A 26,916-nucleotide genomic window follows, 5' to 3' on the forward strand; every position below is an offset into this window, starting at 1 on the left:
CCAGGGCCCAAATAGTCAATGGCAGGTCTCACAACCTTAAGAGCATTTTCCTACAATGGAAAATGGGTTAGGGAAGAGGAGGCCCAGGTCCTGAGGGTATTGTTGCAGCCTCAGCCACGCCCAGCCTGCCTTCTTTGAACTGTGTGCTCTAATGGCCCCTCTCTAGAAGTTTATCCTTCCAGGACAGTTTTATAAATTGGCCTGAGTAAATTGGACCTTTGCTGGGAAATATTGGTATTCATCTCCTGAGCCTCACTGGCCTGGTTCAAGGACTCCTCGGTATGAACACCTCAACCCAACAGTCCCTTAATGCCTCTACGGTGGTCACTGGAGGTCATGCAGACAGGGAGTGGTCCTATGACACTGGTAGGTCGTGATTGAAATCCAGTACATAAGAGGCCCTCTGATAAGATGGATCATGCATCTTGGGCACATGAAATTTCAGGGTACTGACTGAAAGACAGTTCATTTCAGTACTCATTTTACCTAAGGGATGCCTTAGGTCAAAGTTAGTATAATTTCTTTAACTGGGAATGCTGGCATTCCTTGTGTTCAATTTCAGATGGGTGCTTATATTCCCAAGCTTAAGTCCCCATTAAATTGTATCCTAGAAAACTGGGACCACTTTGACACACAGTCTTCAAGGAAGAAGTGCCAAATTACCCTCTGCTGAGTGGAAAATCTAGCCCACAAAGGGAAGGGAAGAAAACCCAACAGCTTTCCTTGAGCGATTGCAGGAGGGCTTAAGAAAGTACACCCCCTTGTCACCAGACTCCATTGAGAATCAGTTAATACTAAAGGACAAGTTTATTACTCAATCAATAGCAGATATCAAGTGGAAGCTCCAGAAACTGGCCTTGGGGACAGAGCAGAGTCTAGAATCATTACTAAACCAGGCAACCTCAGTGTTTTATAATAGAGACCAGAAGGAACAGGCTGAAAGGAACAGACTAAGAAATAGCCAGCCTTAGTCATGGCTTTTAGGCAAGCAGACCCTGAGGGCTCAAATGAGGGAAAGGCTGGGTTAGCCACCAGTCTGGCAGAACTTGTTACCAGTGCAATCTGAAGGGACATTTTGTAAGAAATTGTCTCCAAAGGAATGGACCATGCCTGCTGTGCCAAGGGAATCACTGGAAAGCACACTGTCCCAGGGGATGAAGTTTCCCAAGGCCTGAGGTGTCTGACCAGATGACCCAATGGCAGGACTGAGGGTTCCTGGAGCAAGTGCCAGCACAAGTCATCACCATCACAGAGCCCCCGGTAAAGCTGACCATAGAGATCCAGGAAGTTAATCTTCTCCTGGACACTGCATGGCCTTCTCAGTATTTCTCTCCTGCCCTGGAGAGTTGGTGCTTATTAATTCTCTCCCCTCAGACTCTCCTTCTCTAGGCCCATCTTGGGAAGGACGATTTTCAGTTATTCTGCCTACCCCAACAGCAGTTAAGGTGGTGGGAATTAACTCAGGGATTTCATCACACTTGGCTGAAGGCTTGGATACCTCTTGAGGAAAGTCAAGACCCTCCACTCCTCAGCCTGAAGTTCCAGGAGATGACCTTCATCCACCTGCGAGCCATTAGAAGATCTACATCTGCTTTTCCAACAAGATCCTCAGGGAAGTAACCACTCATAAGTCTAATTTATATCCTGGCATTAATAGGACTATCTATAACCCTCAACTTTGCTATCTCTCAAACTCCAATTATCCTTTTCATAGTGGGAAAGGAACCTGTCTCTTTCTAGGAAAAATGCTGCTGTTTTATAAACCAGTTAAGTGTTGTTTTGAACATAGAACTCAGGAATCAATCAAACACAGGACTAAAAATCTTCCAGAAACGGTATTGTGAAGCTTGTTTAGCAACTGACTGTCCTGGCTCTATTCTCTTCTAGGCTCATTTATAACCATTCTATAATTGTTGGCCTCCGGGCCTCTCATCTTTAACCACCTCATCACATTCGTTTCTAATAGAACCATAAGGTCGCAAATAATCCTGCCACTGGAACCCCGGATGTCCTTGGCTCGTGTGCTCTATTGCGGACCTCAGGATCAACCTGCACCCCTGAAAGGCTCCCCTCTGGAGGAAACCTCAACTACAGGGCCCCTTCTATGCCCCATTTCAGCAGGAAGTAAAGAGAATCGACGCCTGTGTTCTAACAGAAGTTGGGCTTTCCAGTTCAGAGTGGGGGGGAATGAGGGAATGTGTTCTCTTTCCAGGTCCACAAGGGGGCGTAGTTTTAAGGGCAAGAACTTCCCAGAGCCATATTTTCTCCCCCTCCCATCCGTCTTCATCCGGGAGATATAACAGTTTATATTTAAACTTCATGGGCTCCAGAAGAAACTCAATCACTCCAGTGGAAGTTCTAAGGAACTCCTTTCATGGGCCAGGGGTCTTAGAGAAGGTGGGAGTTCCTCCCAGATTAAAAGCCCCCTTCTTCCACACCCCTTTGGACTCCAGGTATCGGTCCCTTTCCATGAACACTCCCTTCCTGGAAGCCATCTTTATCCTGGATTTCCACTCTGAAGTCCCTTCCACACTCTCTCCTGAAAACCTGTGTTCCCCTCCTAAACTCCATCTCTCTCTATTCCCTTCCACTCAGTGTGGAAGCTGCTTTCCTCCCCTGGATTCCGTCTTTCTGGATTCTCTCACTCAGTGTGAGAATTAGCTGTTTCTTACTCTCTCCTTCTCCTGTTTCTCTCCCTAAATATATCACTTTCTACAAACAAAACAAAAAAAAATACAAATAGTGCTAAAGTGAACTTTTTCCCAACTTTCTCGTACAACTCGATTCATTTACTATAACCACATAGTCACTAATCTGGCCTTTATCCCAATTAAGAAAGAATGTCTTAGTGTGTGTCTACTTTACCCTTCTTTAGAAGGAAGGAAAGAAGGGAGAAAGAGAAGTAGAAACCTGCTGAAATAAAGCTTTTTTCCCAAGACAAAAATATGTCCCAAAACAGAAAAGTCAAATCCAGACAACAGAAAAAAACTAATGCACTGAGTTAAAAGTTGTTCTATAGATAGAATTAAATATACCAATCAAAATTAATGAGTAGTTTCTTTCCATCTAGTTTATCACAAATAACAGTACACAAAAAGCGTATATATGTATATGTATGTATGTATGCACATGTGCGTGTATGCACACATTCCAGTTTTCTCTATACTACAGGCACAATCGAAAGCAAGGCATTGGAGTCATCCTTTGTATTTCATACCTACTAAGATCTACCAGTTCTGTGACCTTGAGTAAGTTACTTGTGACCTTGACAATAACTTAGTATCTCTGAACTTTAGTTTCCTTATCTGTTAAAGAAAAATTATCCTGGCACAGTAGTACATGTCTGTAGTCCCAGCTTTTCGGAAGGCCAAGATGAGAGGATTGCTTGAGTCCAGGATTTCAAGATTACAGTGAACTATGATCATGCCACTATACTCCAGCCTGGGTGACAGAGCAAGATTCTGCCTCTTGAAGAAAAATAAAAAGATGATAGTTATTCCTAGCTCATGAGTCATTGTGAGGACATAGGAGACAATGCTGGCCCAGTGCTGGCATGTAGTTAGGATTGTAAGTGCTAGCCATCATCAACATCATTGCTATTACTATCATCATCATTGTCATCATCATCAGACTACAGTTAGAACCTAGACTACCAAAGAGAGTGATGTGTTTAAGAAAAATCTTCCAGGGAAATTCTTCTCCATGGCTTCCTGCCCTCTGCTACACTGTCTTGAGACAGGTAAATTCTCCAAGTATATAGGTTGGTTCCTGTCTCAAAGAGAAGCACCAAATCCTCTGGAGAATATCTGTAGACATGACACAGTGATTTATACAGTGATCCCTAAGAATATTACTAGGGATGCTACTGAATTTAGAAAGTCAGCAAGTCACTCCAGTTATCAGTGGACAAATCTCTAAGTGTGGCTCATATACAATTCACCATACTAGAATCAATAGCTTACCCCCGCCACACACACACACAAAATATAAGGCATGGGCTGTGTTCTCAAACACATTAGAAACCACCTGGACTAGTTAGGAACATAAGATACATACTTAACTAGTAGTACATAGCAACATAAAGTAAACATGCACCACACTGTGAACGTGATCAGTCAGGAAGTGCTCTCCAACATAGACAGAACTCAAGATTAACCTTGAAGGAGGCAGAAAAAGGTGCTGGTAGGAGCTAAACGACCTTTATCTCATTTAATCCTCGTAGCAACACTTTAAAGATGATACACTTATCCACATTTTACACATGAAGAAAGTGAGGAGCTGACACATAAAGTCACCTGCCTACAGAGACACTAATGAGAACTAGAATAGTGACTCAAAGCTAGGATTTTCACTCCAGCCTCCAACCATGTCATCCTGGAGACACCTCAGTCATCACCTTGAGTAAATTACACCAGCGTCTAATAATGGCAATTACAGTTTGCACATTGTCTCTTCTTCCTCAAGTTTGTCCTTGTCTTTTGAAAAGTTAGACTGGCATTGACCTAGTGTCTAAAAATTTTTAAAAATAAATGCAGCAAATGTTGTAGAAGACCATTAAGAAGATTGGTTATAACCGAAAAATGGTTAGTTATGAATAGAGTCATTTAGATACTCTCTCTAGGATCAGCCCACCTCTGTCTTCTAGGGTGCCAGAGGCGGGTGGAATACTTTATTTGAGCTCCCTACCACCCTTTCCAGCCTCTTCCTGTTCCCCCATGCCCTTAATATCTCTTAACATCAGATGTTAAGAGATGCGCTTAACATCAGAAAGAGAACATCAGAGAAGGGAATCAGACATCCAATGCCTGCTTTGAAGGCAAGATGTGTGTCCCCTACCTGTATGCCTTGTCATGCATTTCCCCATGGGATAGAAACCCAGAGTGGTGTACACAAATTGCTGATCTTTCTTCAAGTCCAATTTCCCACCATACTGAACAATCTTAAACTAGAATGCTCATGGGAAAATAAACAGAAACTACCGATGGTCCAGGGGAGCCTGCAGGGTCATGATTCCTGACTTCTCTGTTTCTGCATCCAAAGCATTTTTAGCATTCACTAACCATGTGGGTCAAAAGCCATATTACCAACTCCAGGCAAAGTTGCAACATTAGGAGTGGCTGCCCCTCTCCTGCAGGCCATTGCCAGACTTAAAAATTGGTGAGCAGAAGAATGAAATAGAATGGAATGGAGTAGAGTGGAGTGGAGTGGAGTGGAGTGGAGTGGAATGGAATTAGAAATAGAATAGAATAGAATAGAACAGAATAGAATAGAACAGAATATTTTCATCCTTCCAGACATATAAGCCTCTTTTATTAAGTAGAAATAAAATATATTAAAACAATGCCTTAAAATCTTGTCATATATTCTTTTTTTCTTTGTCATTCATGTTACAAACAGCATAGATATCTTTAGCCTTAAATGACATGACTTGGGAGTAGGTAAAAAGTCACACAATTCTCCCTAAGAAAAGATAAATGATTGTGGAAATAGAGAGGCGTGGATACAAAGGAAATGTAATTTTCATCTTTTTTTTTAAAGGGAGAGAGAGGAAAAGAAACAAAGAAACGTTGCCGGAGTCCTCAGTGACCCACACATATCAAATTATACAGGATGGGGTAATGTGATTGCCCATTCTCAAATCAGCCAGCAGATGTGCTGCTGCATTCTGCATGAGCAGCAAGTGACAGAAAAGCCCTGCTGGAAGTCCTACTAAAAGAGAATTACAATAATCAAGCCTGTGCTCCATCAGGGCATGTGTTACTGCAGCAAAATTAAACACAGGAGCACACCCTGCCTAAGGCCTAAAAAACACAAAGCCGTTGTTTTAACCTTCCAAATACCGTTCATCGGAAGAAGGAGCAGCATTAGAAAAAAAAAAACTGGGATCAAGCACAGCAACATGATTGGGTTTTATTTCTCTTTGTGCCGTTAAATCATAGACTCCAACAATCTCTGCTCTTTTTTCCTCCTGACGGCCTTTTCCCTTATTTATGCTGCTCCCTCGATCTTGACTTTCAATCACGAGATGTCAATCATGAGGCCGAAAGTAAGGATTTAGAAATTATTTCCTCCACACAACACTTTAAATAAAACATGTGGTAAACAGTTTTTATGTACTCAGAAAATGCACTTCCATCATCAAAAACTGTCTTGTAACTTTTGAATATGACAAACTAGAATTTTAGCTTTAGAACTGTAGATCCAACCACCAGGTAATGTGATCAGTTCAAATTATTGTTAAGTGTCTAGAACTTGCAGTCAACCTCATTTTGCATGCTATGAATTAATGATTTTCAAACTGAATTCCCAGAGCAAAGGGCTCCGCAGCAGTGAACCGTAAGGACAAGCAGAGAACCACTCCCACACTCAGCCCTGCCGATTCTATGGGCACAGTCAGCCCCATCCCCACTCTGTCCTGTCACGCCCAACTGGAGCCACTGTCCTTTCATGCAGACCACTACAGGAGCCTCCTTACTGCTCTCCTTGCCTCTTCTCTTGCTGCCTCCATCCATTCTTCACACACTAGCCCCATATTCTTTTAAAACATAAGTTACTTATATTTCTCATCCTACCTAAGCTCCTTGAACCACCTCTGAATTCATTTCAAAGAAACTCCAAACTCCTTGCCTCACCTTGAAAGACCCTACAGTCCTGGGCACAGTGGCTTACGTCTATAATCTCAGCACTTTTTGAGGGGATGAAGTGGGAGGATGGTTAAGGCCAGGAGTTCAAGACAAGCCTGGGCAACATAGCAAGACCTCGTCTCTCCAAAAAAAATTTTTTTAATTAGCCACGGGTGGTGGCAAACACCTGTAGTCCCAGTTCCTTAGGAGGCTGAGGTGGGTGGATCACTTGAGGTCAGGAGTTGGAGACCAGCCTGGCCAACATGGTAAAACCTCATCTCTACTAAAAATACAAAAAAATAGCCAGGCATCATGGTGGTCACCTGTAATCCCAGCTATTTGGGAGGTTGAGGCAGGAGAATTGCTTGAACCTAGGAGGCAGAGGTTGCAGTGAGCCAAGATAGCACCACTGCACTCCAGCCTGGGTGAGAGAGTGAGACTCTGCATCAAAAAAAAAAAAGACCCTGTATGATCTGCAAACACCTATTCATCCTCCCAGTTTGTGTCACTCTCCCTTACTTGAAAAAGCTTCAACTGTGTAAGAAAGTCATTTTCTGTGCCTTGAATGTATCAAAAGCCTTTGTACCTCAAAGATTTCAGAGCTCAAGGCTTTTGCCCCTGATAGTCCGTCTGCCTGGAATATTCTCTTCCTCCTTCTCTACATGGCTGGCTTCTCCCCATCTTCAGGTTGAGCCTCTACGTCCCTTCCTCAAAGAGGCTATCCCTGACCACCATGCACATTCGAAATCATGGATGCTAACTCCTATTTACAAGCTCCTCACAGGCTGGACCTTTTTTAATCCTTAGCTCCTAGCAAAATTATAATGCAATTAACATTTGACAGCTGAATGAAGGAAGAAATGAAGAAATGAATGAACAAATCAGCCCATTTGTAATGAATGTTAAAAAGGAGGACATAGGCTGAGTGGGGTAGCTCACACCTGTAATCCCAGCACTTTAAGAGGTGGAGGTGGAAGAAGTGCTTGAGGCCGGGAGTGGGAGACTAGCCTGGGCAACATATTGAGGCCCTGTCACTTCAAAAAAAAAAAAAAACTTTTAAATTAGCTGGGCATTATGGTGCATGCCTATAGTCCTAGCTACTCAGGAGGCTAGGTGGGGACATTGCTCAAAACTATAGAGCCTTCCTTCACCTCCACAGGCTGACCAAATTGTAAAGCAATGCTCAGGCCATTTGGAAGAAATCCATGTGTTTCCATTTCTGTTTCAGTAACTTGATCAAATGTTGAGAAAATGAGAAAATGCCAGGAGTTTGAGGCTGCAGTGAGCTATGATAGCGCCACCGCACTTTAGCCTGGGCAACAGAGTGAAACCCTGTGTCTAAAGAAATAATAAATAACTAAAATAAAAAGAATGACATATATAACAGGCAGGCCTAACTACTCAGTGATGTTATTAGGGCCTGAAATTTAAAATTGAACTGAATTCTGCATAATCTGAATGATTTCCTTGCGTGTCCTTTCCTCCCACAACCTCAGGGAAGAGGACATCGAAAGGAATTGGGAGTGAGCTTTGGATCTGGTTCTGCCCATCCTGAGTAGCCTTGCCTCCTATTTGATGGGGCAAACTAACACAAGCATCCGGGGGACTCCCGAGCCTCCTCCTACGGCAACTTTCGGCAGGCTCGATTTATGCAGCAATCTTTCCTTATTGGCCCGTGGTCCCTCCTTGTGTGTAGCTTAGGCAGCATATTCTTACCCAATTCTGTGAGGTCTCCTGGAACACATATAACATCTGGCAGCATTCTGAAATCACGTCTGGATGCTGCAAAGGTATCTCCATATATTACCTTCCTGCTCTGCAGGGAGAAATGTTATTTTTGGTTGAAATCACTTTTTCATTTATCCCAGGTCAAAGGAAGTTCATTTTCACCATTGTTCAATTTTCCTCTGTGTCAAGTTTTCAAATTTTGTCTCATCTAAAAATAAACTATTTTTAAATGTGCTATTTTACATAGATATGTGGTTAGAGACGAGGGCATGTGATTGAGTCTCATAAGAATATATACACATATTATGAAAATTAAGTCATTTTAAATTGTAATTCACTATGCAATGTCAAGGTTTCTCCTCACACACAATTTATCAACACGTCTACCATTTTTTCAATTTCGAAAAGATTGTTAATTCAAGTCTGCCATCATTCATATTGGGCAGAAATTCACCTATCAGAAAGACTTAGCTCAGGAGAAAAAAGAAAGAAGAAACAGATCTATTGTAAACATTCTAGTGCCAAGTGATATTACAACTTGCACAAATAACGTTCATTTTAAAATTGAAAGTTCACACCCAGATTTTATAACAAAACTATAGAGCCTTCCTTCACCTCCACAAGCCGACCAAATTATAAAGCAATGCTCAGGCCATTTGGAAAAAATCCATGTTTTTTCATTTCTGTTTCAATAATCTGATCAAATGTTGAGAAAATGGAATTTGAAAAAATCATGAAATATAAAATAGAATGATGATTGAGGTCTTTTAAATACTGAAGCTAAGATGAAACCAAACAGATTTTCTTGAAAAATAATTTGTGGCATATATAATTTAGCCCCCAAAATATTTTGGAGAGGAACAATTTCTTCCAGAGGACCTGATGTTTGCATAGAAAAGTATCTTGTGGGCCAGGCGCGGTGGCTCACGCCTGTAATCCCAGCACTTTGGGAGGCCGAGGCAGGTGAATCACAAGGTCAAGAGATAGAGACCATCTGGCCAACATGGTGAAACCCTATCTCTACTAAAAATACAAAAATTAGCCAGGAGTGGTGGCACTTGCCTGTAATCCCAGCAACACGGGAAGCTGAGGCAGGAAAATCTCTTGAACCCGGGAGGTAGAGGTTGCAGTGAGCCAAGATCATGCCACTGCACTCCAGCCTGGCAGCAGAGAAAGATTCCATCTCAAAAAGAAAAAAGAAAAGTATCTGGTGGCCAGTCCCAACTCTGCTGTAATTATTTCTTAACGCTTTATATCGTTATTTTTATATCCTTGCCAATTTGCACATACTTTTCCTTCTTGTGCTTTAAATTCTTTCTTTTCCATCTTTTTCATTGCTTCCCGGGGGAATATGAGGGGAATTAGGGACAGGGGAAGGATTCATCAACGCGTAGTTTTCCTGGTTCATGTGCTGAGTAATAAGCACCAGGATACTTCCTGTCAGAATCAGTAGCCTGCAACACCGGCACCTGAGAGCGCTGTCTTTAGCAATCCTGCAGCTCCCTTCCTAGGATCCTCTTCACAGATGAAGGAGGCCCCTTCTCCCCAGGGACACCCACTCCACCCCAACCTTGCTCATGACCTATTACTTCAAGTCTTGTCCTCTTCAAGAGGTGCCTGACTGAGACTTGCTCACTCTCCACCTCCTTACTCATGATTACTTTCTGGCTCATTCTTCCAAAAATTGCCTTTCCAGGAGTCACTGAGCCTAGTGGAAAAGACGTGGGCTTTAGAGCTGAATGTCACTGGATTTGAATCCTGGTTATGCAGCCCATTGCTGTGTAATTTTGGCCAACTTAATCTTTCTGAGACCCAGGATGTAAAATGTCTCCTGGATGTAAAATCCAGTCTCCCTGCATGTAAAATGAGACTAATAATTTTTTCTTCATTTGTTGATAGAATGCTTAAATATACTAAATGTGAGGGGCCTTGTACAGAGGCTGGCCTAGAGTAAGTGCGTGATACATGGTGAAATGAACTATCATAATAGCAATCATTATCAATTATCTAACTTTCAGGTTAGAAAATGTCTAATCAACAAATAAATGTAAGTCTATGAAGAGTTACCATCAGGTTGACACTAAAACTATCTGTAAGCATTTTTGACCCAGGGCTATTACGGTTCTTTTAAGAAATATTACACAGACCTTCACCTACCATTTTTCATCCTAAGATCAGCTTAATTTACCCCCATAAATACCATTTTAAAAGGTTTTATACCCATTAGATTCTAGAAAACACTGGTTGCAAATTAGGGTGACAAAACTGAGATGAACAAACATCTAGAGGAAGGGCATCAAAAAAAAACCCAGAAATGATCCATGAACCAAGAAATGCAGTCAGTTATTCAATAGAGTTCACATCAGGGCAGCAAACCTTTATAAAGTACCTACTGCCTACCAGACCCTGGGAATGCAAAAATGATGAAAACATGCTCCCTGCCACCAAGGAATCTGCATACCAGTGAGGGGACACACACCCAAATTAATTCAAAATGATGAGATGAGTGATGGGATAGACGTGAGCAAGGGGTCTCGTGGGAGTATAGAAGAGGGGTCTTCACCTAACCTGTGGTCAAGGAAAGCCTTTCTGAAAAAAATGACATTTGGATTGTCTTGAAAAAAAAAATCAAAATTACCTATGGAAAGAAAGATGGAAGGACAACCACTGCAGGAATATGAAGAGAAGCATGAAAAGTTATGATGTGTGCAGAGAAGCATACAGCAGTAAAGTGTTCTTAGAACATTAAATGTGTGGGGAGATTGGCAGGAAATTGAGCCAAGCTATGAGCAGAGGGAAGCTATGTTTCCAATCACACACCAGTCCTCTTTCTTTCCTCAAAAGGAAGGAACCTGCAAATGAACGACCACCACCTTCTCCTATGTGAAGAGTGCTCCAGGGAGCAGTACTTGGAATCCTGAGGGAGAAAACAAATACCATCAACAACCACAACAAAAACATGTGGGCAACTTGAAAGATTATCAATAGTCTCAGCCTTTGCAAATCTGAAATATTCTTGGAGACTTAACAGTGGTCATGGGAGGCCATAGGAATAATGCAAGGAAAGCCACGGAATGTCCATTAGTGATGCCAGCAAAGAACTTTCAACAGGAAAAGGGCCAGTTGGGCACTCTTGGGGGAACAATGCAGCATTGGGACTTGCACTGTGACTGGAATGAAGAATATACTGAATCTGAATAGGCAAAAAGATAACTTGAGCAGAGATGGCGTGAACTAAGGCCAAGAGGTGGAATAATCACGGAAGGAGGTGCAAGGCAGGGAGGAGGTGCTGTGTCGGGAGCAGCCTTACCATTGTGGAACGAACACTAAGACATGCCATGCCAGTCATGTCAGGGTCTTAAAACTATACCAGCAAGGCCAGGTGCAGTGATTCACTCACACCTGTAATCTCAGCATTTTGTACCTCAGCACTTTGGGAGGCTGAAGCGAGCAGATCACTTGAGCCCAAAAGTTTGAGACCAGTTTGAACAACATGGCAAAATCCCATCTCTACAAAAAACACAAGAAATTAGCCAGGCATGGTGGTGCAGGCCTGTAGTTCCAGCTATGCGGGAGGCCAAGGTAGGAGGATCACTTAAGCCTGGGAGATTGAGGCTGCAGTGAGCTATGATCATACCACCACACTCTAGCCTGTGCAACAGAGTGAGATCCTGTCTTTAAAAAAAAAAAAAAAAAAAAAAAAAGTCTCCCAGCAAAGTCAGTATTTGCTCTTATCAGCAATAGGGTCTAAACTATAAGTTCTAGAAAAGATGAGGGAAAAGATAAAAAGCAATGTTGTAGATAGACTAAATTAAATCTGAGCTGTCAAAATCCATTGTGAGAGGGAGAGAGTGACATTTATTTTAATGATCCCAAAGAGGAAAGATTTTAGAGAAAGAATGTAGTGAAGGTTTACAGGGAGAACAAAGGAGAGGAAAGATTTCCAATGGCCACTGATTTTTGAACCTGATTGAAGAAACAGAAATAAGTTTCATTAAAAATACTATCATTTGGAAGAGAGAAAGTTTGGTTAATGTCTCCAATATTAAAATTAAAAACAGAACTTCTGAACAAAACTGTCCTATACAATAGTGACGTTCTGAGAAGGGAAGGGAAGAAGAGGAAATAATAACATACCTGCACCCTTACCCTTTCTTTTCTCATTCTTAGATATGAGACACTGAGTCTGGCTCTGGAAAATATTCCAAGTCCTCAGAACTTCAGCTTTTAAAGATATTTGGTTTCTTCAAGTTGAGTTATGAAACAGTTAAAGTATAAATTAACAAGAATTCCAATGTCTTAAACATATAATTCAATAACTGTGTATTATTGCTAGTTAAAGCACTTTTCAAGGCATGCAACAGTATTGGTTCTACGAGCAGATTTGCTTCATGTGTTTTTCCTCTAGAAAATTAATAATGCTGGCAAATGTGTTTTTGATGTTCTTTCTAACTTGTGTTGTAGAAGGATATCGTTGCAACTGCTGCTCTGTGTATTCTGGCTCTTGAAGATGATTTCTCACTTACTAAGTTTGAAATCTAAATCATGGGTTTGGCTGTGGCTGTTGCCAGACAGCAATATCACAGAGTTAGGATGAAGTTAAAAAATTTGTGTTGTCATTTTGGATTTTTAACTTTATTCAGAAAAAATAACCCTGCATTAACCTAGAATTGCAGACTTGTGAGGTGTAGACTAATATTTTGCCTCAGATGAAGTTTTTGCTAGTTCTGAAGGATCTGCAGGGCATGCGCTACTGAAACGGCTCATTCCCAAACTAAGCAATAAATCTAGAATTGACAGCTACACAATTCCATCATAAGTCAGGGAGTCATTGTGTTCAGTGCCCAGGCAGTCAGATAACTGGAAACTAAGAGGGAAATAGGAATAGCCTCTCTGCTGTTGGAAGAGATGTCAGAGATCATTTTTAGATTATAATCTATTCAGAATCACTGGATTTGAGAATGTATGGGACATTTTAAGTGTTTTTAATGCTAATAACTGAAATCATCAAAAATTCAACTTAGCTACTAAAATAGAGTTAGCCCTCTTAAACAACGGCATCAAGAACTGATTGGTTGATTGATTTTTTAAATTAGACATTTTTAAGAAAAACCAATATGATTCGAGGTTTTGTGAAAAACAATGAATTTTTTAAACCTTTTCGTGGAAGTTAAACCCTCTTTATTCTAATTTATGCATTTAAGTTTGGGGCTATAAATATCATTTGGTCAAATACCACCCCCCCAAAAGAGAACTTGTATTTTAAATACACAGATTCATATTTACATAAATATAATACTTTTATATTTAACTAAGAAAAAAATCTACTACAGTAGATTTAACTTATACTTAAACCTACATTTAGTAAAACAAATAAAATTATATATTAGAATCATCAGTTACTAAGTTACAAAAATTACAAGTTTATTAATGATAAATTTTCTTCACAATTTTGTTTTTCATGAAAATGCTTAAAACACTTCTTATGAAGTCATCTTTGGAATTTTGATGAAAGTCAGGCAGATATTTCTGACGGTGGTGCATCATTTTGTTTGTCTACTCTGCAAATATATATATCTGTTCTATAACACTCTTTAGCTTATTGGCATAACATTAGAAAGAAAATGGCAAACTGTTTCCAGAAAACTGATTCTCAACTGCATCCTTTAAGACTAAAGCATGTCTTCTGGCTTAGAATGAAAGGGAAATATACAAAGACATAAAAATCAAATGGGTGATACAATTTGAAGTTTCTTCAAAAACTATTATTGGAACCAGAATTGCAAAATTTTAGCTGGAAGATATTGTTAATTATACAGATTTTAAAAAAGAAAAACACAACTCCGAAAGGCAACTCATGGGGGGTGGGATGATTTATGAAAATCTCTAAGGCAAAGAGCTACTTTTCCCTACCACTTGGCATCAGAATCAGAAAATAACTCTTCCTCAGAAATACCCAAAATGTGGAAGAACTATTTGCAAACTTTACATAAATTTGTGAAGTTACTGCCTAGAAGATGTGATTACAAACAGCTAAAAATCCAGCACATGTAACTCTCAGGTAGTTCAACATCAGATTTGTTATATGAGACTTCAGAACGCTTACAAATGGACAACCAGGAAGACCTTTTTGATGGTAAACCAGCAACATCTACTGTCTGGAAATGAAAATAGCAATGGAAGGCATTTCCTACACTGTTCGCATGGGGCGCTGGGAAAGGGCGGTGCGTTGTCACAGGTGCAGCTAAGATGCAAAGCAGAGTGAGCCTGGCTGGTGAGAGTACTCTGCGGACTGAAGAGGAGGAAGAAAATAAAAACAGAAAGAGGAAGAGTTACTTAGCATAAGCAGTGAACCTGCAAAGGTACCAAGCGAGGAGGAAGGCAGGGTGCTCAGGAGAGTGTCACCTGGAGTATTATTTTTTCTCTGAGCACTTAGCTCTTTTCAGAGAAAATCTCTCTCCTGTGCCGTTTACTTTATATCTCTCTGTTCTCTCCTTTCCCACTCTCCTCCCTAACTGTATCTCCTGCAAATCTTTTTGAACTGAAAACTATTGATCTGAGGTTTTTAAAATGGCTTCATAAATCAAGGAATTTCTAGCTTTAAGATAATAGAGTGAACATGTACAGCTAGACCCATCCTTGTAGGACATCTACTCTGTATTTAACAGATAAAGAAACAAACTAAAAAAATTTAGGTCACTCACCTGCTGGTGAGTGACAAAACCCAGTCTGGATACCAGATTTCCTCACCAACTGGGCCCAGTAAGAATAAATGTCCCTGTAAGGTGGCCACCCCTACAAAAGAGTCCTCAAAAGTTTTCCCACCCCACTTTGTTTCTATTTGTTTTTAAAAATGTTTGGAATTTCAGAAGCTCAATAGAATTATACATTTTCTTCATACACACTTTCCTTATTTTCTTTGAGCTATTTTGAGGTGAATCAGAATGTAATAAGAATACATAGCATAGAAAGAAAATAAAATGGCAGTTATCTCTAAGTCAATTATCTAATACGATTTACTTCTGAAAAGAATAAAATAAATCTACATTTTAAATTTTTATAGTCTTTTTTCAACACTCCAGCAAAAGGAAACACCTAGCTTTTTATCTTTAATTCCTTCTATCTTTATGCAACTTTCTGTCATAACACTGTCACTCATTGTGAAATGAAATTTGCTAGATGATCAGGAAAGAGCCTTTATTATTTTTTAAAAGCAAGTAGCTTAGGATGGGCTGGGTGCTTGGCTTTATGGTAAAGTTTCTAAATATTAATTTTAATTAATCAATGTTCTAAAGATAATGTATCCCTTAATATATACTTTATCTGCAAGTATAAAACTCTAAACAAACCTTTTTGTCCTTTTTTAACACTTTTTTGTTGTAAATTAATTCAACCATTGTGGAAGACGGTGATTTCTCAAGGATCTAGAACTAGAAATACCATTTGACCCAGCAATCCCATTACTGGGTGTATACCCAAAAGATTATAAATCATTCTACTATAAAGACACATGCACATGTATGTTTATTGTGGCACTATTCAGAATAGCAAAGACTTGGAACCAACCCAAATGCTCATCAAAGATAGACTTGATAAAGAAAATGTGGCACACACTGACTATGGAATACTATGCAGCCATAAAAAAAGGACAATTTAATGTATTTTGCAGGAACATGAATGAAGCTGGAAACCATCATTCTCAGCAAACTAACACAGTAACAGAAAATCAAACACCACATGTTCTCACTCATAAGTGGGAGCTGAACAATGAGAACACATGGACACAGGGAGGGGAATATCACACACCAAGACCTGTCAGTGGTCGGGGAGCTAGGGGCGGGATAGCAGGGGGTGGGGGACTAGAGGAGGGGTAGCGTTAGGAGAAATACCTAATGTAGCGGACAGGTTGATGGGTACAGCAAACCACCATGGCACATGTATACCTATGTGACAAACCTGCACGTTCTGCACATGTACCACATAAATTAAAGTATAATTTAAAAAAAGAAAGAAAAATACTTCATTCCCCTTTTTTTTCATAAACAACCTGGAGAGGAAATTTTTAATGTCAAAATTCATTGTGATCCTTTTGTAAACAAGAGCTAACAAGGCCAGAATATTATTCGAATTCATTCAAGGTTTAGAAGCTAACAGTGTTGAATTTTACCTGAGCCCTGTCCTCCCGGAAGACATCAAAGGTTAAATGATTAATGCCCCACCCTTTTGTGTTCCATAAAATGGTTTCCTGCAAAGAACCACACTTTCTATGGGACATAGGTAAGACTTAACCAACACCCCTTTTTCACCTATGACAAGATCAGATACAGAACCTTTAAAGTGTCTTTTTTTTGGCTCATAAATAATTAGCTTACAATAAATGAACTTATTGTCCCTATTGATCAATAGGAACAAAATGATTGTTAGCCAAACTAATCCTTCCTCCAGGTCCCTGAACTTCAGCCTACCCTCCACCTCAGCCAGCGTCTCACCCCCACTAGAAAATAGGCTTGATCAGGATAAAATGCTCCCTGTTCCACTGCCCTATGCACTGCTTTCAACCCACTTCCTCACACCGGCTCTTTCTTGCCTCATTCTCTCCTCTTATTTAAAAACATCCTTTTTAGGGCTGGGTGTGGTGGCTGACACCTGTAATCCCAGCACTTTGAGAGGCTGAGGCAGGCAGATCACCTGAGGTCAGGAATTCAAGACCAGCCTGGCCAATATGGTGAAACCTTGTCTCTACTAAAAATACAAAAATTAGACAGGGATGGTGGCAGTTGTCCGTAATCCCAGCTACTCATGAGGATGAGACAGGAAAATCCCTTGAACCTGGGAGGCAGAGATTGCAATAAGCAGGAAAAAACACGCTTTTAACCTAATTCTTGAAATAGCAGAAGATTTTATGTCTCAGCATCCTCCTTATTCCAACAGTTTCCCTCTCCCTACTGCAATAGTCTGTTCCCTCCTTGCAATAATCCTTTTGAATAAACCATCTCTTTACTAAGCCTGGATTTGTTTTTTATTTGACAAAACGAAAAATTCTAATTTAAACTGAATGAAATCGACTAAATAAATCAGAGTTTAATAAGATAAAGTCTTCTTACTCTAGAAGCAAAACTATATAATGTTCCTAAGACTATTCCTATTTCTCATATTTTTTTTCTTTACTCCAAAATAAAATTGCAAAATTTTTCAAGGGCAAGGCTTTATGGAAAATATTTGCATTCAGATGAATAAAAGGTGACATTAATTTTTTTTTTTTTTTTTTTTTTTTTACAAATTCGAATAAAACTCTCAGTATTTTCCCAGTGTCATCCTGGCCTCTCAAGTTAGCCACATCTGCCCAGATCCAAGTTTACCTTCAATGAATGAAAGAACTGCCTCTTTAACATAAGCTCACTAGAACTTCTTGCAACTCACTCTTTTGCAATAGAATGAGAAGTCTAAATACCTTCATTCAAAATTCCTGTCAACAGGCTTAGTTCTCAGTTGTTTACCAGAAAATAAGTCTAACTTTTCAATGAGAAAAACCACATCGTCAGACCTAGTGCTACCGCAAATCTTCAGGACACTTCTATGTCCAGAACTGACCAATACCATATGCCACATTATGTAAACAAATATGTACCAATGGGCTCAATTGTATAAACCACAGGAGGAAACAAAAATGATGAGCTGAACAGATGTCTTTGAAACATAATCATTTCTCTGGCAATGCAGGAGACAAAGACCCTTTGGTCTGCAGAAATAGGTTGGAAATCTTTATACACTCACTCTTTATTTTAAAAAGATTGCAAACAGCAATGAGACAATTAGTTGACTTTTCATAAACTTAACTGGTCTGGTCTAGGTAAATGTGAATTAATTTAGCCAGTGCCTTTCTACACATGTTGGAAGGAATCATTCATTTCCCTTGACGTTAGTTCTAGGCTCAGATCCAACGCCTATATACTCTGATTCATTTCTACTGTATTTATTCAGTGCTGTGATCTATTTATTCCTTTATTTGTTAAATATTTATAGGCCTCCTACTGTGTGCTAAGCACTAGGGATACAGTTGTGAACAAAATAGACAAAAATCTCTGTCCTTATGGAACTTGCAATCTAGACAGGAAATAAACTAGATGAATTTTTAAAATACAGAATGCTAGATGTATGATGTGCTAAGGAAAAAAATAGTAATAAAGAAGAAAAAGGAGCCACATAATGTGGTGGCACAGGGTGATTTTAGTCACTGAAAACGGTGACCTTTTTTTTTTCAGACAGGATCTCACTTTGTCACCCAGGCTGGAGTGCAGTGGAGCAATCAGGGCTCACTGCGGCCTCAGCCTCCTGAGCTCAAGCGATCCTCTGGTCTCAGCCTCTCGAGCAGCTGGGACTACAGGCTCCTGCGACCATCCCTGGCTAATTTTTGTATTTTTAGTAGATACAGGGTTTCACCATGTTGGCCAGGATGGCCTCGATCTCCTGACCTCGTGATCCACCCGCCTTGGCCTCCCAAAGTGCTGGTATTACTGGCGTGAGCCACGGCACCTGGCCAGACCTTTTAAGAGTTAAAAGAAAGATGCAGACATGACTCCATAGCAGTTCAGAAAAGGAAACGATCATATTGTTGAGACGGCTTAGCTGGTAGGGCGAGGTGGGATTGGGAGTTAAAAACACTCCATAGAGGGGCTGGGCGCAGTGGTTCACACCTGTAATCCCAACACTTTGGGAGGCTGAGGCAAGAGGGTTGCTTGAGCCAAGGAGATCAAGACCAGCCTGGGCAACATAGCAAGACCCCATCTCTACAAAAAAATTAAAAATTAGCCAGGCGTGGTGGCCCACAACTGTAGTCCCAGAGCCTTAGGCGGCTGAGGTGGGAGGACACTTGAGCCCAGGAGATTGAGGCTGCAGTGAAATATGATCACACCTGCAACAGAGCGAGACTCTGTCTCAAAAAAGTTAAAAAATAAAATTAATATTATTTTTTCAACACTCCACAGGAACTTAAATTTGAAAAGAGTCTTTACAAAGCATGTGGGTCAATGAATTGGCACCCAGGGGCCAACTAGGGTCAGAATCAAAAAAGGGAAACACATATAAACTTTAAATATTGTGCAGATATATAAATGTACAAATATTACCTGTAATATAAATGTTATGTAATATTTATATTACCTGTAATATAAATGTTATGTAATATTTATATTACCTGTAATATAAATGTTATGTAATATTTATATTACATACAAAATGTGTGGCCATATATTAAATATATACTATTTCCCCATGCATAGAACTCTCCTTGGTACCTCAAATGTGTTATGAGTAGGGCTTCTTCTTACATTTGTTAATTGAGAAAAAGAGGTGGAAAGTTCTTTGTCAAATATAAAGTCCTCGCCGAGGGCAGTGGTTTACACCTGTAATCCCAGTACATTGGGAGGCCAAGGCAGGAGGATCACTTGAGACCAGGAGTTCTCAAGCAGCCTGGCCAACATAGCAAGACTAAAAATACAAAAATTAGCTGGGTGTGGTGGTGCATGCCTACAATCTCCACTATTCAGGAGGCCGAGGCACAAGAACCGCTTGATCCTGGGAGGTGGAGGTTGCAGTGAGCCGAGATTGAGCCACTGCACTCCAGCCTGGGTGACAGAGTAAGATCCTGTCTCACAAATAAAGTCCTATAAGTGGAGGGTGAGAGGGGGCCGAGAAAATGGAATCTAGTTCTTAATTTGGAATCCAAGAGTCCAGATAATTATTTTCTCTCCCTTTAGCCAAAGACAACTATTGAGCAGTATCAGGAAATGTATACCTCCTTTCATAGCTCCCTCCATCCCAACTATAGACCTCTGACTTTACCACAATCATGCTTTCTTACGTCCAGAATCTATACCTTCCCTGCCTTGGCAAAAAAAAAAAAAAAAAATCTCTCTTCCTCCTCACGCTCGTGGGTTCCTTTTCCTTCAGTTATCTGTGCCAAGCATTTGCTATGATCTGGGGAATTTAATTATGAACAAGAAATAATTATTGGCCTCAACAAGGTGGGGGCCAAGACAAGTCAACAGGCAACTGCAACCCGGTGCGACAGTAATGACAACGCAGAACTACAACAGCGCCACCTACCGGGCTGTGGAAGCATAGGAGAGCAGAGACGCAGGCCCCTAGAGCAAGGGATTTACAAGCCAAGACGTGGGGGATGAGTCCTGGGAGAAAAGCTAACTCTTTTTCCCTGATTTGAAGAAGTTGGCCCAAGAAAATAAGCCTCCTAAAGTGTTAATGATGAATGGTAGAATAATGCATTTTCCTTCAGGCATCTTTACTTTTTTCTCTTCTTTTTGCAAGGCAAATGGTTTGGCTGGGATAGTCACGAGTGAGTTCTCTAGACATCCTTTCTGGTGTTTTGCATATTTCTTATTTTTAAAGAGTAGTAGTTACTCTTTTAAAATAATGAAAAACAGCTAGTATGAAAGTTATTCTAAAAAAGAGAAATGGACCCGGGGTGGTGGCTCTAGAAATGGAGACATTTTGGAATTAGGTCTTTAGAGAGTATCAGGAGGCCCCCTCCTGGCATAAAGCTCTCAGTTATGCCCGTGCCGTCAATAACCCAGCCTGAAAAAGAGCTTTGGCAGGAGTTGGACCTCTCCCATCACCCAGCAGCCTGGAGGGTAATATTCATCTAAGGCCCCCTCTCCACCCTTCCTGAAGCACTGACTGGTGGGCTCAGGCACCCCTACTCTTCCTCCAGAGTAATGCCTACCCTCCGCACTTCAGATTAGTGTCTGCACAGTGGTTAATAGAGAACTATGGATTTCCTCAGCTTTAAAATTCAACTCCATTCGAATGCTGGGGATCTTGTGTCTCAGTTCCAATTCTTCCATTTGATTTAAGGAAATGAGATTTAAGCCTCAGTTTTCCCATAAGGTTATCTAAGAATTAGTGATAAAATCTAGTAATTGATAGCACAACAGGATGACTACGGTCAACAATAATTTATTGTACATTTTTAAGTAACTAAAAGTATAATTGCATTGTTTGTAACACAAAAAAGAATGAATACTTGAGAAGACGGATGCCCTACTGACCCTGATGCGATTATCATGCCTTGCATGCCCATATCAAAATATCTCATGTACCCCATAAATATATACACCTACTATGTACCCACAAAAAAAATAATAAATTGTAAAAAAAACTTAATAAGTTGCTATTTATTGCTATTTTAAGTTCTCCAAAGACTAAACAGAGATAATACTATTCTATGTATTATCTTTTAAAATGCTCTAAATGTACCCCCTAAATCTTTATTTATAGTATGTGGGAAACATATTTTTTTACAGCTTAGAAACCCTAAATTAATACTTAAGTTGGTGGTCACTTTTTATACTTTTTTCTTTAACATTTGAAAAATATTTTTACGTACATGAATTTTTTTATATAGAGAGACAGGGATCTTGCTGTGTTACCCCGGCTGGTTTTGAACTCCTGGGCTCAAGTGATCCTCCCACTTCAGCCTCCCCAAAGTGCTGAGATTACAGGCATGAATCCCCACGCCCAGACAATACATGATTTTTTTTTTTTTAAAAGAGACAAGGTCTCGCTCTGTCACGGGCTGGAGTGCAGTGGTAAGATCATAGTTCACTGCAACCTCAAACTCCTGGGCTCAAATGATCCTCCTGCCTCTGCCTCTTGCATATCTGGGACTACAGGCATGTGCCACCACGCCCAGCTAATTTTTATTTTTGTAGAGACAGGGTCTTGCTATGTTGCCCAAACTAAGTCTCAAACTCCTGGCCTCCAGGCGCGGTTGCTCACACCTGTAATCCCAGCACTTTGGGAGGCTGAGGTGGGCGGATCACAAGAGGTTGGCCCAGGAGATCAAGACCATCTGGGCCAACATGGTGAAACCCCGTCTCTACTAAAAATACAAAAAAAATTAGCTGGGCGTGGCGGCGCACATCTGTGTTTCCAGCTACTCAGGAGGCTGAGGCAGGAGAATTGCTTGAACCCAGGAGGCAGAGACTGCAGTGAGCCAAGATCACGCCACTGCACTACAGCCTGGGTAACAGTGCGAGATTCTGTCTCGAAAAAAAAAAAAAACACTCCTGGTCTCAAGGGATCCTCTCGCCTTGGCCTCCCAAAGGGCTGCCATTAGAGGCATGAGCCATAGTACCAGGCCATGAATTTTAAATTGCATTGCTAATTAAAAATATATCAGCATAAATACATACCCATTTTAGAACATTCTTTAGTTGTGATAAAAGCAATTAAAATATTTTTAAAGAATATCCAAGACTTGGCATATTAATATAAAATCAAAGTGAAAAAATATTAGTGATGCTGAAATTTATATTAAGATCCAGATCAAGATGTTAGCACATATTATTTTTGTAAATTTAATATTTTAAAGCGATAGAACAGTCACCTGTCTGTCTAACATTTGTTTCTTTAAAGCAGTTGTTCTTAGGGTGTGATCTCCTGACCAGCAGCATCAGCATCACCTGGGAACTTGTTAGAACTAACAAACCTGGGCTTGGTTTGTTTCTTAACAGAGAGGTATTTACAGTGTGTTTTAACAAGACCTCCAGGTGACTCTGATGTAACTTAAAGTTTGAGAACTATTGCCTAAAAAGTAACCTGTCTTTTTTCCTCTGACTTTTAAGTTTTACTGTTATCATGAAAGTAATTTTATTCTAAAAGAATAAAGAAAAAACCAAGGAAGATTTCCATTGTCTTATTTGGGGGGTTATTAATTGTAATTAAACAGAAAAGCTACCTCTACAATTTTCATTTGCCCTTTACATAGTTGAAAAGCAATCGTTTGCTGCCCCCTGGCTGTAAAAAGATTCCTTATCTTTCAATAAAACTAACTTACAAAGAAAAAAATTACTTTTGCAAAGAATTGCAGTATCATACTTTATTTATTTTAATTCTAAATACCAAATATGGCTTCTTTGGCATGTGGATTTAGAATTTTTTTTAATTTTTATTTCTATGACTTTTTTTCTGGTTGTCTTTTGGTCATTGTTTGCTAATTTCATTGCTCTGTGGTTAAGCATTGTCTGAGACAAACATGTTCCCATGTGTGGCTGGATTTTATAGTGAGGAAATGCTGTTTCATCATGTTCAATCTGCATGTAGTTATTTAATTGCCTGCTTGAACTGTATTTGTGAGAGCTCTGGTGGTGACTTCATCATTTCTCCCTAGAGTTCTGTCCCTTTTTTTATTTTTATTTTTATTTTTTTGAGGCTATGTTTTATACAAACACACACACCCCCCCTTTCTTGATTTATAACTTTTTATTGTGTAACAATTTTTTCTCTATGAGCCTTTTTGCCTTAATCTATTCTGATACTAACACTCAAAGCAGCTCTCTTTTCTTTTTACTTGCCTATTTTAGATGTCTCTTGTACATAGCACAAAATTGCATTAATCTATTCTGTGAATATTAATATTTTAGTTAAAGCATTTATTCCATTAACATCTTCTGGATTAATATATTTGAATGTTACATTTTTCTTCTATTTTTTTCTCTGGCTTCTTTTGCATATTTTTGTCATTCTATTTTCTGTACATTTTAAATTTATTTACTCTATTATTTCAGTGGTTCTTCTAAACAATTCTTAGCTGTGTTTGTTCATTAAATCTAGATTTGGATATATGTTACTCTCCTGATTTACATGGTTTTTTATCATGCATTTTCATTCTTTTTTATTGATATATCATAGTTGCACATAGTTCTGTCTTTTTTAAATTTCAGAAGAAATGTTTATTGTTGTTGCATGCTGTCATTTCTTGTTTCATTATACTTACACATTTGCCACTTTCAGTGCTTTACTTGATTCTTACACTCTGATGTAATTCTTACATTCTTTGCTTTGGTTAAGTAATCAAAGGATTACTTCTTTGTCCCTGAAATACATCTTTAATGATGTCTCTTTTCTGTGGGTTGCAAGCCCAAAGATACTGGCTTTTTTCTCTTGCTCATGGACATTTTTGGTGGTTATAAGATTTTATATTTTATTTCAGAAATTGTTCCACTACCTTCTGTCTTCCACAGTTGCTAATGAGAAGTCAGCTGTCAGTCTAATGCTTGTTTCTTTAAAGCAGTTGTTCTTGGGGTGTGGTCTCCTGACCAGCAGCATCAGCATCACCTGGGAACTTGTTAGAAACAAACCTGGGTTTCGTTTGTTTCTTAATAGAGAGATACTTACAGCGTATTTTAACAAGACCTCCATGTGACTCTGATGTAATTCAAAGTTTGAGAACTATTGCTTAAAAAGTAACCTGTCTTTTTTCCTCTGACTGCTGCTAAGATATTCTTTTTACTGTTGGTATTCTCTGGTTCATTGTGCCTAAGATTTCTTTTTATCTCTTCAATCTGTTTATATTTTCCTTATGAAATGAAAAATCTACAGCCACTACATTTTGCAGTAATTGCCTGGGATCCTTCTCTGTCTCTCATCTGTAACTCCAGTTAGAAATGGTTCGGTTCTTTATCTTCTGCCCTCCCCGCCCCGACCCCATGGTTCTTAGCCATATTTATGTCCTGGCAAGGGCAGAAATACCAGTCAGCAAAAGTAACAAAAGAATTATTCTCTCTGTAAATATTTACATCTGTGAATTCTGAACATCCTGGGACACTGTAATTAAGCTGAATATAGGGATAAAATCAAATATTGGGAGAATTATGGTCACAAGACAGGTCATAATGGAACAGTTTTGAGCAACATTTGTTTTGGACCACAAACTTGATGGAGGAGGCAGATCTTCTAAAACTGAGGAGCAGGGCTGGGCAAGGGTGAGGTTTGTGAGTGCAGAGCCAGGGAACAGCCACTCACTCTGAGCCCGCCCTGTGTTTGTCGGACACCAGAAGTGCCTTCTTAAATGTACACGCTTACTGAGCAGCCTGGGCTGCCTCATCCCAGTCCTGGCCCTGGTGAGAGGAAAAACAGATCCCAATAAGAATAGAGTTAAGATTTGTAGAAATAGAAAGATAGAACTGCTCTTGCCACGCTGGAGAGAAAATTAAAAGAGAAATTAAGCAGCCTTAACAGCTGTGAAAAATTAACCTATCTATTCTAACTCATTTATGGTGACAGCATTCTGATCATCCTGGTTTTGTTTCACGTATCACATAGAAACAGGACAGAACGTCTCTGAGTTCATAGATCCTACAGCTGTTCTAGACTCCCTGCTCCACAACCTGCCAGGGTCACTTAGATGCTGAAATCTTTTGCATTTGTATTCAGGGCCACCATTGCTTTGAGACCCTCTGATATAGTCTGCCTATGTATCCCCATGCAACTTTCATATGGAAATGTAATTCCCAATGTTGGAGTTGGGGCCTGGTGGGAGGTGATTGGATTATAGGGATGGATTTCTCATGAATGGTTTAGGAGAGTACACACCAGGGAGAAGAGTTATAAATGCAGCAACTGTGGGAAAGCCTTCAACAGCCCTTCAGCCCTTAGGAGCCATGCAAGAACTCACCTCAAAGAGAAGCCCTCTGACTGCAGTCAGTGTGGAAATGCATTCTGGACCCTCTCGGCCCTGAAAATCCACGAGAGTTCACACTGGCAAGAGGCCTTACAAGTGTGATCAGTGTGGGAAGGCATACAACTGGAGCTGCCACCTCATTGCACACTAGAGAACACACACCAGAAAGAGTCCCCACAAGTGTCACAACTGTGGGAAAGCTTCCCAGCACCCCTCCCACCTCAAAGGACACGTGAGGAATCACACAGGGGAGAAGCCCTACGAATGCACGCAGTGGGGCAAAGCTTTCCGCTGGAAGTTGAACTTTAATTTGCACAAGAAGAACCACATGGTGAAGAAGACCTATAAATGCAAAGAATGTGGGAAATCCTTTGGCGATCTTGTGTCCCAGAGGAAACACATGAGATTCACATTATCAAGAAACCTGCGGAATGTCAGCAGTGTAGGAAAACCCTCTGAAACCAGTCCATCCTTAAGACTCACATGAACCCTCACATGAGAGAAAGTGTACGGGTGTGATCTCTGTGGGAAAGCCTTTGGCTGCATGCTCAAACCTCACCACACACAGGAAAATACACACTCAAGAGAGACATAATGAATGCACTGCCTGTAGGAAAGTCTTCAGTGATTGTTTATCCTGGAGGAGGCACATAGGTATTCACTTGTAAAGAAACGTGTGGAGTGTAGGCAGTGTGCAAAGCCTTCAGGAACTAGTCAATGCTGAAGATGTACGTGTGAAGCCACACAAGGGAGAAACCATAGAAATACGATCACTGTGTGAAAGCCTTCAGCATCGGCTCCAACCTGAACACTCACAGAAGGCTCCATACCAGGGAAATGCCCTACAAATGCCTTGTCTGCAGGAAAGCCTTCAGCGATCATTCATCCCTGAGGAGCCACGTAAAAACTCACCAGGGAGAGAAGCTCTTTGTTTTATCCGTGTGGAAAAGGCTCCAGTGAGCTGTCTGCTTTAAAGACACAGGATTACTCAGACCAGAAACAGACATCATGGTGTAAAAGGAAGCCTCTGTGAGCCCACACCTTCATGGGTGCAAAATAATCCATGTAACTGGGAGAAGTCCAATT

At 40.2% G+C, this 26,916-nt stretch overlaps 1 pseudogene; it reads left to right on the forward strand.

Annotated features, from left to right (window-relative positions):
* The first annotated feature begins 281 nt into the window (after window positions 1–281).
* Window positions 282–26,790, forward strand: LOC105733846 (zinc finger protein 317-like; annotated as a pseudogene).
* Window positions 26,791–26,916: the final 126 nt, after the last annotated feature.

Source organism: Aotus nancymaae, unplaced genomic scaffold (genome assembly GCF_030222135.1).
Source record: "Aotus nancymaae isolate 86718 unplaced genomic scaffold, 86718_ANA_hifiasm-v0.15.2.pri h1tg000036l, whole genome shotgun sequence".
NCBI classification, from domain to species: domain Eukaryota; kingdom Metazoa; phylum Chordata; class Mammalia; order Primates; family Aotidae; genus Aotus; species Aotus nancymaae.